The sequence below is a fragment of the Nycticebus coucang genome, chromosome 7 (genome assembly GCF_027406575.1).
Source record: "Nycticebus coucang isolate mNycCou1 chromosome 7, mNycCou1.pri, whole genome shotgun sequence".
Classification (NCBI taxonomy): Eukaryota; Metazoa; Chordata; class Mammalia; order Primates; family Lorisidae; genus Nycticebus; species Nycticebus coucang.
Window position 1 is genome coordinate 54,555,302 of NC_069786.1, and position 14,816 is coordinate 54,570,117.

The following is a 14,816-nucleotide window of genomic DNA, read 5'->3' on the forward strand; positions in this document are numbered from 1 at the left end:
AGAGATGTTTCTCAGTCTAGATCAGAGAGAAAATGTGCAGCATCTTCTGTAAATGGCTGGCAACGAGCCTTAATTGCTGATGGTTTTAATAAAACATTTCGGGATAGAAAGCAGGGTCTGCTGTAATCATCCTTTTTATTTATTCATCAGTTACTGGCACATTGATGTGCCAGGCACTGAGGAGTCTCCATGGATGATATAGCCTCTATTCTCAGGGAGGGAGAAAAAACCAAGTGAAGTTTAAGGAGGTGCTAGAGGCGCTGGAGGGAGAGTAAGGGGGCCTCTCTGGAGGAGGTGATTCTTGAGTTGTATCTTAAGAATGGCTAGGTTTGGTGGGGGCTGGGTGGGGAGGATGCCCTGGCTGAGGTGTGGAAGTTACATGGTGGATGGAGCAGACGGCACAGGAGGGAGCTGAAAGAGAGGCCAAGGGAAAGGTTGGTTTGGAATAGGAAAAAAGAAGGCAAGCCAGGGAGGTAGGTGTGGCTAAGTTGGTAGGTGAAGAGCTGGGGCAGAAGGGTCGGGTGTCAGTGCCTCAAGCCTGTTGGTTTTGGTTTTCTGAGTAAAGTGGGAAGAAAGGGCATTTGCGAGGTAGAGCAGGACCAAGAAGAATGATGGAAGTTCAAATCAGTGGTGTGTAGGATGCGCAGGGCCTTTAGGATCCTAAGGGCCTCCCTGGGCCAGAGAATTCGAGTGCAGTGGCATCTTGCTCTGTGGTGGCCCAGCTTCTCTCTGCAGTCTTTTGGGCCCAGGATGTAGGTGAAGACAAGCAGAGTTGTGTTGATTCCCATGGCTTTGGCCACAGAAGGGAGCTGCACAGAGCTGACGGGAAGAGCTGGATGGTCAGTGGCTGGGTCCACGCCGTGAGGGAATGAAGAAGGGGACATACTCAAGGGACATCAGGGAGCAAGGAGCTTGGGAGAGAGGGACTGTAAGAGCCAGAAGGAGAGGAGGCCGTGGGCATCTAGCACAAATATGCCTTCTGACTGTGAGGTGTGACCTGGGAAATGGCTGGCCAGAGCCGGGAGCCGGCCAGAGCTGAGTGCACCTGCCATCACTTCTGACCCTGTGCTGGGCACTGCTTGGAGTGCTTTGAATTACTGGTTTAACAGCAGCCCCACTAATGTGTGCTGTTATCATCCCTGGGGGTGATGGTGGAGTTGAGGTTCTAATCCAGGTTGTCCGCTCTGCTCTCCTTCCTTTAGGAGTTGACTCTCGGGCAAGAACACCTCTCAGGAGAAAGGGTGGAAGAGAGGATTGTGAACTAAGCCCCTCCTTTTCTTTTCCTGGTGAATGAGAAGTTACCAAAAATAGGTAGGTGACAGCTGAGATTTGGGATAGAGGGTGGTATGACTGTGGGAGATTGGAAGGGAAATGGACTGGAAAAGGTCCAGTCTTTCTGGCCGCCCAGAGCTGCACTTGAGACCTTGAGCCAGCGCCTCCAGGTGGAGCGAGGCCTCCTTGGAAGCAGACCAGGAGGTGGGGCAGGGTGGTTAGTGTTTAATGGGTACAGAGTTTGAGTTGGAAAATATAAAAAAGATCTATAGATAGTTGGTGGTGATGGATGCAGAGCAATGTGAATGTGCTTAGTGCCACCCAGCTAATATATACTTAAAAAATGGTTAAAATGGTAAAATGTTGTGTTATGCCTATTTTACCACAATAAAAAAATAAGAAGGTGGTGGAGGGAGGGAATGACAATCGTTACCATTTATGAAAAACTTTTCCTGGTACAAAGTGGGCACTTATTAGATATTTGAATATATGCTGGGGATTTTGCTAAGTACTTTATGTGTATTTTCAGTTAATCCTCACTTTGAGAGATGAGGCAAACCCTGCTGTGCAGATGAGGAATCACAGGTTTAAAGAGATTAGGCAACTTGCCCAAGGTCATGCATCCAGCAGTGGTATAGGCAGGGTGCAACCAGATCCCTCTGACTCCAGAGCCCTTGCCCGTAACCCTTAGGGAATTGAACAGTAGAAAGGTTCCAGAGGCTGTGGGAGAGGGAGAGGGGAGGGGTATGCTGATAGAGGGAGGACCTGGGATAGGGAATGCTGGATGAGGAGAGAAGGGGGGCGGGGAACAGGATCACAGGACTGAGGCGTGGGATGGAAGAGACCACTCTCCAGTGTCCAGATCTGGCATATGCTGTGGCAACTGACAGAAAGTCCAGGTAACACTGGTGAGGTCTCAGAAGGGGGCTGGAGGTTACAGAGAAGTGTAAGGGCCCAGCTTGAGGGGTGCTTGTGCCATCTACAAACAGTCTTGTCAGCACAAGATTCCTTCCAGCCTAGGTAGGCAGCGTGGACAGCGTGGAGAAGGACCCAGCGCTTGTTACCTTTTCCTTCCTGCTGACCTGCCCAAGGGAGCCAGCTTGCCCTGGAGTCTGAAGTCAGCAACCTGATGCTGAATTTAGGTGCATAAATACAGGGAGGAGGAGGCAGAGAGGAGGATTGAATATTTTTCTAATGCTGACAGAGCAAATACCAAGGGTAAGGTTAAATCATGGCTAACTACTGGACTTTGTAGACAATCAGCGAACTGCAAACAGGTTTTCGTCCTTTTTTTTTTTTATTTATTTTTATTTTTTTTGTAGAGACAGAGTCTCACTTTATGGCCCTCTGTAGAGTGCTGTGGCCTCACACAGCTCACAGCAACCTCCAACTCCTGAGCTTAAGTGATTCTCTTGCCTCAGCCTCCCGAGCAGCTGGGACTACAGGTGCCCTCCACAACGCCCGGCTATTTTTTGGTTGTAGTTTGGCCGGGGCTGGGTTTGAACCCGCCACCCTCGGTATATGGGGCCGGCGCCTTACTGACTGAGCCACAGGCGCCGCCCAGATTTTCATCCTTTTTAGCAGAATGGCATGAAATACATACATGAGGAAGTAGATTTTTATCTGGCTCCTCATGGAGATTTTTGAGGTTGTAACCTAAACTCCTAAAAGTGTGTCTTATCTTAAGTAGTGTTTGTGAGTCCCTAGGTGGAGATGGGGCCCTGTCCGAGATATTTGGGTTTAGTGGGGTGATTGTGTGCTGTTTATAAGAGAAATGCTCTCTTGAGAGTTCCTGTTATCATTTTACTTCATATGTTTACTTTGGATTCAGCAGGATTCTTTTATTCTCCTGCCCAGGGTTTTAAATTCTGTGCTAACAGGCAGAGCGCCTGAGCAATGCTTTCTGTGTGAGAGTGGTGACCACTGTGAAGTGTGGTCTGTGATTATGTAATGATTTTGAGTAAATAGAAAGATGTCTCGTGGTAGGCCCTGCCAGGGCAGCCTGGAAGTGCATCGTTGGGGATTAAGTTGCACTGTAGTTGAGTTTTGCAGCTGTCAAATGCATGGTATAGCAGCTTAACCTCCAGGTGTAAGTAGACTTCCATCAGTATCCCTGAGAAGTGTCGGGAGGGTTGGAGATGCTACTTATCTATCTAGAGTCAGTTGGGGACTCTTGTTCCTGGTCTGATGTGTTTCATCCCCGCATAGCTGGCTGGATCTGTAGAGCTTTACACAGTTCATTTCTTGGAAAGGTAAAGGGTGAATGTGCCCGCAGATGTCAAATTCTCACTGATCACTTATCCGTCCCCTTTTCTACTCTTTTTTACCAGCTAAGAAACAGTTGAGGGTAAGGTGGAATTTGCCTTAAAGTGAGAATAAGACTCAGGTAAGGAAAGTAGTTCTTCATTTTGGGAAGTAACAATGACTAGCGGAATGACCAGTTACCTTCTGTGCCTTTCTGGAGTTACCTAAGAGGCTGCTTGAGCACAGGATTTTGTCTTTTATTCCCTGCTGCATCCCTCAGCCAAGAACAGTGCCTGGAACATCATAGGTGCTCTAATAAATGAACTTAGCACATCCATTGATTGACACAATTAACAGTTACTAACTGGATTTTTTGACAATGGGTAGATGAAGGAAATGGAAGTCACAGAGAATGATTTGTTTTCAGAACTTTCTCATTGGGTGGCGCCTGTGGCTCAAGGAGTAGGGTGCCAGTCCCATATGTCGGAGATGGCCGGTTCAAACCCAGCCCTGGCCAAAAACCACAAAAAAAAAAAAGAACTTCCTCATTGAGGATAGTATTGACCATGCTTTCATAGGAGGCTTGAGTTTTACACAAGTAAAAATTTTCTGTTAATAAATACTAATTTTAATTTTTAATATTTATTTATTTATTTGAGACAGAGTCTCAAGCTATCGCTCTGGGTAGAGTGCTATGGCGCAACTACTCACAGCAACCTCAAACTCTTGGGCTTAAGCACTTCTCCTGCCTCAGCCTCCCAAGTAGTTGGGACTACAGGAGCCTACCACCATGCCTGGCTATTTTTTCTTTTTTTTTGGTTGCAGTTTTCGTTGTTGTTTTAGCTGGCCTGGGCTGAGTTTGAACTCACCAACCTCGGTGTATGTGGCTGGTGCTCTACCCACCGAGCTACAGGTGCCACCCAATAAATACTAATTTTATTTTATTTTATTTATTTATTTATTTATTTATTTTTCAGTTTCTGGCCAGGGTTGGGTTTGAACCCGCCACCTCTGGCATATGGGGCCAGCGCCCTACTCCTTTGAGCCTCAGGCGCCGCCCAATACTAATTTTAAAAATAAACTTTATGATTGGGCACAGTGGTTCACACCTGTAATCCTATAGCACTCTAGGAGGCCAAGCCAGGTGAATTGCCTGAACTCAGGAGTTCAAGAACAGCCTAAGCAAGAGTGAAACCCCATCTCTACTAAAAAGTAGAAAAACTAGCCAGGTGTTGTGGCATGTGCCTGTAGTCCCAGCTACTCGGGAGGCTGAGGCAAGAGGATCCCTTGAACTGAGGAGTTTGAGGTTGCTGTGAGCTATGATGCTACTACATCACTCTACCAAGGGCAATAGAGGGAGACTGTATCTTAAAAGATAATTTATAGGTGGCGCCTGTGGCTCAGTCCGTAAGGCGCTGGCCCCATATACCGAGGGTGGCAGGTTCAAACCCGGCCCGGGCTGAACTGCAACCAAAAAATAGCTGGGCGTTGTGGCGGGCGCCTGTAGTCCCAGCTACTCGGAGGCTGAGGCAAGAGAATCACTTAAGCCCAGGAGTTGGAGGTTGCTGTGAGCTGTGTGGGGCCATGGCACTCTACCGAGGGCCATAAGGTGAAACTCTGTCTCTACAAAAAAAAAAAAAAGATAATTTATAAAAAAAAGAAACTTTACTGAAAATTAATACAATTTTATGATATAGTTTTTTTTGTTTGTTTGTTTTTGAAACAGAGTCTCAAGCTGTCACCCTGGGTAGAGTGCCGTGGTGTCACAGTTCACAGCAACCTCAAACTCTTGGGCTCAAGAGCAATTCTCTTGCCTTAGCCTCTCAAGTAGATGTGACTACAGGTGCCCGCCACTATGCCCGACTATTTTTTTGTTGCAGTTGTCGTTGTTTTAGCTTGCCTGGGCCAGGTTTGAACCTGCCATCCTTGGTGTATGAGGCCTGTGCCCTACCCACTGAGCTACTGGTGCCACCCTGAGACAGTTTTATAATTATGTCCTGAGGGTAAGTAAGAAAGAATTTACTTGCTTCTACTTTGTAAGTTCTAGAAAGTATTTGAAAATTTGTTATGCATGTGATTTATTTCTTTAATTTCATTTTATTTTTTGAGACAGAGTCTCACTTTGTCATCCCGGGTAGAGTGCTCTGGTGTCATAGCTCATAGCAACCTCAAATTCCTGTGTTCTAGCAATCCTCTTGCCTCAGCCTCCTCCCAAGTAGTTGGGACAACAGGAGCCTGCCACAACACCCAGCTATTTTTCCTTTTAGAGACGAGATCTCACTCTTGCTCAGAGCTGGTCCTGAACTCATGAGCTTGATTGATCTACCTGCCTTGCCCTCCCAAAGTGCTAGGATTACAGGCATGAGCCACCTTGCCTGGTTGTGATTTATTTTATTTTATTTTATTTTTTTTTTTTGAGACAGAGCCTCAAGCTGTCACCCTGGGTAGAGTGCCATGGCATCACAGCTCACAGCAACCTCCAGCTCCTGGGCTTAAGCGATTCTCTTGCCTCTGCCTCCCAAGTAGCTGGAACTATAGGCACCCGCCACAACGCCTGGCTATTTTTTGGTTGCAGCCATCAGTGTTGTTTGGTGGGCCCAGGCTGGATTCAAACCCGCCAGCTCAGGTGTATGTGGCTGGCGCCTTAGCTGTTTGAGCCACAGGCACTGAGTCTGTGATTTATTTATTTATTTATTTATTTATTTTTTTTTTGTAGAGACAGAGTCTCACCTTATCGCCCTCGGTAGAGTGCCGTGGCATCACACAGCTCACAGCAACCTCCAAATCCTTGGGCTTAGGCAATTCTCTTGCCTCAGCCTCCCAAGTAGCTGGGACTACAGGCACCCGCCACAACGCCCGGCTATTTTTTTGTTGCAGTTTGGCCGGGGCTGGGTTTGAACCCGCCACCCTCGGCATATGGGGCCAGCGCCCTACCCGCTGAGCCACAGGCGCCGCCCGTGATTTATTTTTATTTATTTATTTTTTTTTGTAGAGACAGAGTCTCACTTTATGGCCCTCGGTAGAGTGCCGTGGCCTCACACAGCTCACAGCAACCTCCAACTCCTGGGCTTAAGCGATTCTCTTGCCTCAGCCTCCCGAGTAGCTGGGATCCTGTGATTTATTTTTTTAAAGGATGTTTGATTGCTTACTTGGTTTTAATCTTGAAATGATGACAATTTTTTTAACGTATAGAGATGTCCTTTAGACCTGAATAAGAAAATATAATTTGGGTGGTGCCTGTGGCTCGAGGAGTAGGGTGCTGGTCCCATATGCCGGAGGTGGTGGGTTCAAACCTAGCCCCGGCCACAAACCAAAAAAAAAAAAAAAGAAAATATAATTCAAGATATAATAGAAAGCCAAGAGCAAGGTCTGACTTTATTATTAAGGATGTTATATTACCATTGTAAACACTGCATAAATACAAAATATTTTGTTAGAGAAACAATTAGAATACAACAATTTAATAGGAATTGTCCATGGAATACCAAGACAAGTATATTAGGAGAAAGTGTTACTGTTTGGCCCAGACTTTGCAGTCCTGTCAATAAAATACTTTTTTGGTCAGGAGCAGTGGCTCGTGTCTGTAATCTTAGCACTCTGGGAAGCTGAGGTGGGAGAATCACTTGACCTCAGGAGTTTGAGAATAGCTTGAGCAAGAGTGAGACCCTATCTCTACTAAAAATAGAAAAACTAGGGCGGCGCCTGTGGCTCAGTCGGTAAGGCGCCGGCCCCATATACCGAGGGTGACGGGTTCAAGCCCGGCCCTGGCCAAACTGCAACCAAAAAATAGCCGGGCGTTGTGGCAGGCGCCTGTGGTCCCAGCTGCTCGGGAGGCTGAGGCAGGAGAATCGCTTGGGCCCAGGAGTTGGAGGTTGCTGTGAGCCGTGTGAGGCCACGGCACTCTACCGAGGGCCATGAAGTGAGACTCTGTCTCTACAAAAAAAAAAAAATAAATAAAAAAATAAAAAATAAAAATAGAAAAACTAGCCAGGCATTGTGGTGGGTGCCTATAGTCCCAGCTACTCTAGAGGCTGACGTAGAGGATTGCTTGAACCTAAGAGCTATGACGCTATGGCAACTCTACCCAGGGCAATCAGACTCTGTGTCAAAAAAAATTAAAAAACAGCAAACTTTTTGCTTACACCTGTAACATTGGTAAATTTGTAGACACACACTTACTAATAAGGTATTTGAATTATAAAATACATTAATTATGTAATAGATATATAAATAGATTAATTATAAAATAGATAAATTATAAAGTAGAACTTCTGTAAGTTGACCACCCAAAGGACTGTGACTAGCTGGTCAACATAATGGAATTGGTCAACATAAAGAACTCGGCCTTTTGTACTGATATGTACATGTGGTGCGTGGCCAGTCTATAAAAATTAGGTCAGCTTAAAGGTGGTGGTCAATGTAGGGAGATGGTCAACTGTGGAGGTTCTTATTTATACCAAATAGAAATAAAAGAATGAAAAAAAAAAACACAAGTAAACATGATTTGAGTATTTCGTATTTTCTTCCTCTACTCCCAGAGATCACCTTGTACCCCTCTTTGGAGACATCTGGTTTAGATAGATAGCGTAATTAGAAGAGGAATCACACAGCATGTTTTGAAGGAGGTTTACTTTTTTTGGAGTCGTATGTAGATGAGAAATTGACAGAGGTACACTGCCAGGCAGATTGAGTGTAGGATGTTTGGGGAGTAAACCAGAAAGCTATCCCTGGCCATCTGTCTAAAAATGTTGGTGAGGTTATCACAAATCAAACTCCCAAGGATTAAAGTGTCCCCATTAGAATTGTTAAACAACTTCATCATAACCGATAATGCTGCACACTCTGGAATAGAGGAAAAAAACATAATTCATGCACAAGGTGTGCATATTCGCTTTTAAATTTGAAAGCTGTTTCAACAGCACTAATGCACCTTATAACATTTTGGTCAGTGATAGACTGCACGTGTGACAGGGGTTCTGTGGGATTATACTACTGTCTCTCTATTGTCCTTTTTCTGTGTTTAGAGACATAAATACTTAATGATTGCCTGCAGTACTCAGTACAGTAACACGCTGCACAGGTTTGTAGCCCAGAAGCAGCAGGCTGTACTGTGCACACATATCCTGGGTGTGTAGCAGGCTGTGTCATCCAGGTTTGTGTAAGTGCACCCTGATGTCCTCACAGTGAACACCGTCACCTGACTGCATTTCTCATGACTTAGCCCTGTCATTACTGTACTTCTGAATGGAATGGTAAGGAAGCCAAATTAATTATTTGGAAGTGAAAACGTGGAAGATGAAACACTGGGCTTGACTTTGGCAAGAGGTGTGATGGATAAGAAGGGCAGTGGGGAGGAGACACTCTGCTTATGGCCCCCAGGAGAGACCAGGGTCTCTCTGAAAACTCTGGAAAGGAGCAGAGCCTAGAGTGGGGGTGCTTGTCTTTGTTATTGTGTAATATTTGCTGGTAAATCCATCTTAGTTTCTCCACAAACGAAGTTTTCTAAGATTGTCAAATCCTTTACCTGTTTCTAGATTTCAGATACCACACTAAGAGAGATTATTAAGTTAAACTAGATTAGTTGAATGCTTTGTCTGTGCGAGTCCAATTCAAATGTTTTTAGAGGTTTAATTAATTAAGTAATTAGAGACAGGGTCTCACTGTCACCCAGGCTAGAGTGCAGTGGTGTGATCATTGCTCACTATAACCTCGTACTCCTGGGCTCGAGACATCCTGTAACTGGGACTATAGGCATGCATCACCATGCCCAACTAATTTTTCTTTTTTTTTTTGTAGAGACAGGGTCTCTCCAGGTTGTCCAGTGTGGTTTTGAACTCCTGGCCACAGGTGATCCTCCTGCCTTGGCCTCTCAAAGCGCTGCAATCACAGTTGTGAGCCACCATGCCCAGCCAATGGTTTTATTTTTGAGAAAATTTTTATTACAAGAGAAAGCAGCTATTGCTATTTTTGGAATTTTAGCTTATGCTGTGTGGTTCATGTCTATAATTTTTGTTGCAAATCATGCAAACATTACTTGGAACTGCATCTGATACAGGTTGGTGGTGCAGGTCATTACCTGAAAATGAATGAGTCTTATTTTAGCCACAAAACCGAGAATTACAGCTGCTCTCTAGAGAAGGAAATAGGGGGTTTTGGTCAAGCAGCTACTGGTTATTTGGAAATTGTTGGCGATTCTTCTGCCTAAACTTTGCCACCTAATTTGCAGATTGTAGTTCAGCCTAGTTATGCCATTTGCTGCTGTTCATAGGCTGCGTGTAATAACATTTAGCCTCTCCTTGGTTTCCAGCATGCCCAGGGTAAGCATAATAATCTCAACTTCAGTTTCATGTCATTACTTGGCATGCATACCCCAAACATGAAGTCCTGCATTTGGCCAAATTTGTGTGGTATGATTGATTTGGAAATAATGCTTTCAAGTCCCTTTTACTGCATATGTCAGAACAATTTTGTGCTTTGACTTTTGGTTTAGCATTTTTTAGAACAAATATCCAGAGACAAATCTTACGGTATGACTCCAAGGCAGAATTCAAGCCTTGGAACCTTAGTAGCCGCCTCAGACCACCGAGCGGTAATGAACATGAATTGATTTGGAATCATAGTTGGGATAAGCTGATCATCCATAATTTTCAGTTGATCTTGGGGACTGGATTTAACTACTGAAAAGGTTGGCAATTTCAGACAGATTTAGAATTCAAATTATTGCTTTTTTAAAAAAACTAAAAGCAGGCTGGAGTAATAAATGATAGGTTGCCCAAAGCTTTGTTTTCATTTGAGAGTGTTGAAAACTATGCTTACAGCCATTTGGTTCCTTAAAAAACTAAAAATAGATATGACCCAGCAATCCCACTACTGGGATTTGTGTAAGTGCACGCTGATGCTCTCACAGTGAACTTCCAGAGACAAGGAAGTCAGTATGTTGAAGATGTATCTGCACTCCTGTGTTTATTGCAGCTCTTTTGCAATAGCTAAGATATGGAATCAACCTAAATGTCCACCAGCAGATGAAAGGTTAAAGGAAATGTGGTATTTATACACAGTGGAATATTATTCAGCTATAAAAATTGAAATTCTGTCACTTGAGGCAACATGGATGAGCCTAGAGGACATTATGTTAAGTGAAAGAAGCTGGGCCAGGCACAGTGGGAGGCTGAGGAGGGTGAATAGCTTGGGCTTGGAAGTTCAAGACCAGCCTGAGCAAGAGCCAGACCCTATGTCCTACAAAAAAACAGAAAAATTAGCTGGGTGTTGTGGTGGGTGCTTGTAGTTCCAGGTACTTGGGAGGCTGAAGCAGGATGATTGCTTGAGCCCAGGGGTTGAGGTTGCTGTGAGCTAGGCTGACTCCACAGCATCCCTCAAAAAAAAAAAAAAAAATTAAATTAAATTAAAAAACAAAATCTGTAAACCTAGCATTTCAGGAGGCTGAAGTGGGAGGATCACTTGAGCTTAGGAGTTCATGACCACCCTAAGCAAGAGTGAGTTGCCTTCTCTACTAAAACTAGAAAAACTAGCCGGGTGTTGTGGTGGGCCCTTGTTGTTCCAGCTACTTGGGATACTGAGACAAGAGGATACACTGAGCCTAAGAATTTGAGGTCGCTGTGAGCTACGATGACACCACACCACTCTACCCAGGGTGACAGAGTGAGACTCTGTCTCAAAGAAAAAAAGAAAAAAGAATAAGGCCAGCCAGGCACAGAAAGATAAATACTGCATGCTTTCTCACTTGTATGTGAAAGCTAAAAAAGTTGATTTCATAGAAGTCAAGAGTAGAGGCTGGGTGTGGTGGCTCACGCCTGTAATCCTACCACTCTGGGAAGACGAGGCAGGTGGATTGCCTGAGTGCACAGGTTCAAGACCAGCTGGAGGAAGTGTGCGACCCTGCCTCTAAAAAATAGCTGGGTGTTGTGTTGGGCGCCTGTAGTTCCAGCTACTGGGGAGTCTGAGGCAAGAGGATCGCCTGAGCCCATGAGTTTGGGGTTTCTGTGAGCTATGATGCCATGGTACTCAACCCCAGGCCAACTGAGTCAGACTCTCTCTCAAAAAAAAAAAAAAGTGAAGAGTAGAATACCAGAGTGAAGAAAGGTAGTGGGTCGAGGAAGGTGGATGGTCAAAAGTTGATTAACTGATACAAAAGTACAGCTGGGTAGGAGGAATAAGCTCTCGTGGTCTATAGCAATACAGTAGACTATAATAACTAACTTACTGTATATTTTCAAATAGCTAGAAGAGTGAATTTTGAACATTTCCTAACACAACAAAATGATAAATGTTTAAGATAATGGATACCTTAGTTGCCCTGATATGATCATTGTACATTTTATGTATATATTGAAATATCCCTCTGTACCACACCCTCAAAAAGTCAGCAATAATTTAAAGAACAAAAAAAAAAAAATCCTGTATACTTTTGAGAAGAAAGTAGAATTTGATAGCATCTCAACATGGTCTCAGATTATCCACAAATAAAATGTTTAAGTGTAATTGGAGTATTTTTAGCAGAAGCATTTCACAACAAACGAGAAAAGATTCTCTTCTGGATAATATAGGTAGACCAGATGTTAAAGAACCAGACAAAATAACAGATAGGGACTGTTTGTGGGTACCGTCCATTCCCTCAGGAACTTTCTTAAAAAATGGGCTATGTAGGAAACTAGCCTTTGGCCGTATTCAGTTCTGGAGAAGTTTTCTTCAATGATAGTTATATTATTCAGAGAACACCAGTGTAAGTATTCTTATCCTTACTTATACATAAAAACGACAGTCATGGGCGGCGCCTGTGGCTCAGTCGGTAAGGTGCCGGCCCCATATACCGAGGGTGGCGGGTTCAAACCCGGCCCCAGCTGAACTGCAACCAAAAAATAGCTGGGTGTTGTGGTGGGCACCTGTAGTCCCAGCTACTCGGGAGGCTGAGGCAAGAGAATCGCTTAAGCCCAGGAGTTGGAGGTTGCTATGAGCTGTGTGATGCCATGGCATTCTGCCGAGGGCCGTAAAAAAAAAAAAGACAGTCACTTTTATAACTGATTAGTTAATGTGTTTGTGGCTTAGATGGGGGAAAAACTATGAGAAACTACGATAGTTGGCACATACTTAGAAAGGACAGGAATAGAATTAGAAACTGATAAAATAAGAATTTGGAGTTCTGGGGAGTCCTTGAGAAAAGTGGCCTTATTGAAAGAGTGAATCAGGGAAAAGCAATGCTGATTCCACAAACATTACTCATGTAGAGATGACAAGCATGCCCTTCCTCAGCCTTTGAAAGGGAGGCCGTGGGCGTGACCTGCGGGGCCTGGCCCCGGCAGGCATGCCTGCAGACCCCTTTGAGCCCTCCTCACCATTGTTAGTGCAGTAAAGAGAGATTTCACACCAGCGTGTGGCTCCGGTTTACAGATTCTAATCTGCCAAATCCTATTTCAAGGCTATTAAAGGGGAGGACATTTAGAACTGTGTGTTTGTAGAAGTTGAATGAAGAGCTTTTAAAATTTTTCTCTGACTTTAGGTAGGTCACTTGTTCACACTGGGTCTCAATTTCCTCATCTAAAAATTAAAGAAAGGGGTTATTGGAATCCTCTCCTATGTTCACTTTGAATTGATGCGGGTGGGAGGTGACATTTAACACTGCCTCCTATTTTAGGAGCTCTATGCACGATAGTTGCTTTAATCCTTCATTATTTTATTCCCTCTGTAAATCACTGCTATTAGGTAAGGACATCACTGTTTTACAAATGAAGGTAAATGGCACGGACCAGTTCACTTAGCTACCACCAATAAGTAGCTGAGCTGGAATATATTAAGAAGCGGTCATAATAAATAATACTAACAGTGAACCCTTATAAGGCTTATAACCCCTTTTTTTTGTTCATTTGTTTTCTTGAGACAGAGTCTCACTCTGTTGCCCTGTGTAGAGTGTTGGGGCATTATAGCTCACAGTAACTTCAAACTCTTGGGCTTAATCAATTCTTTTGTTTCAGCCTCCCAGGTAGCTGAGACTACAGGTGCCTGCCACAATGCCCAGCTGTTTTTTTTTAATTTTAGTAGAAGCAGGGTCTCGCTCTTGCTTGGGGTAGGGGAGGGTGTCTCACTCTTGCTCAGGCTAGTCTCGAACACCTGAGCTCGGTCGATCCACCCACCTTGGCCTTGCAGAGTGCTAGGATTATGGATGTGAGCCACCATACCTGGCACCATCATGAGTTTAGTGAATGAAATGAAAAAGTTAGTGTTTGGGGTGTTAGGATTGTTTTGTTTCTCCGTTTCGTCCTGTTTTCTCACAGATTACTTAGAAGTCAAAAAACTTTTTAAAGATAGCAAGATCTCAAATTCTACTCCTCAAAGAAGAAACATTCAGTTTTTAGACTCTCAGGATTTGGGGCGGAGGTGTGTGTGTGTGTGTGCGGGCAATAAATGATACCCCAGTTTTAGGGGAATTCTGAACCAGTTGTGAGAGACAAGGAGAAAGAAGACGTGTAATTTACACTTTTTTTCCCCACTGATATAACTAATATTGGAGTTTAAGTATTAAAAAAAAAATGGTTTTCATATGTGCTGCCAGTGGGTTTTCCTACTCCTGAATTCCATCTAGACAGCCTCGCATACTGCTCACTGGCAGTGCTGGACCATCAGGCCTTCCCACATGGTGGCCAGAATGTTCATCAGCCTTAAACGTGTGCCTCCAGAGTAGCTTGGCACCTGGGAAGAGAAGGGAAAAGGCAAGGATGCACCCCCAGTTACTGTTCCTAAGTTTTATGGGTTGGGTAAGTCACTAGGGCTTCTAGGAAGGGGATGCGTGAGAGGCCAGGAGAGAGGTGCGGATGGTAAGCTAGAGAGGTGTTCTCTACCAGGCAGACCCTGCCCCCAATAGTAAATGTTGTTCTGTTCCTCAAAGCCAGCCTCATTCTGAATCAATTGTTTTCTTTTGCTTGAGATTTCAACTTTCGTCAAAGAAGTTAGATTAAAAAAAAAAAAAACAAACCCAAACTCTAATCTTCTAGTTGCTGAGGCCAGTGCTGCTGCTGTTTCTATTTTTAGTGGACGTCAACGTAAAATATTTTAGCATGAATTATTCACTCCGAGTTCTAAGAAAGCCAGTGTGCCAATAGCAATGTCTTTCAAACACACACCTCTGGAACCTTAAAATACCTTGGGGGGGAGCATAGTGAATAAATTGAAGACTTCATGTAAACAAAAACTACCCCCTTTGCATTGTGGCTGTTGAAGTCTCTGCCATGTGAGAGACCCCGTTTTGAAGTTGTGCTTTCCTACTTTTTCCTAATAGGAAAGGAAGATCC

General features: G+C 44.2%; 1 protein-coding gene across 3 annotated transcripts in view; it reads left to right on the top strand.

Moving 5' to 3' along the window:
- Nucleotides 1-14,816, top strand: part of TANC1 (tetratricopeptide repeat, ankyrin repeat and coiled-coil containing 1) — a 270,909-nt gene that overhangs the window by 31,465 nt on the left and 224,628 nt on the right. For 2 of the 3 annotated variants that reach the window (XM_053596908.1, XM_053596910.1), the window contains exon 2: nucleotides 1,203-1,311. The exons of the other annotated variant lie outside the window; for it this stretch is intronic. The gene's annotated coding sequence lies outside the window, so the exon portion shown is untranslated. The remainder of the gene's footprint in view (nucleotides 1-1,202; nucleotides 1,312-14,816) is intronic. 3 annotated transcript variants of the gene reach the window in all.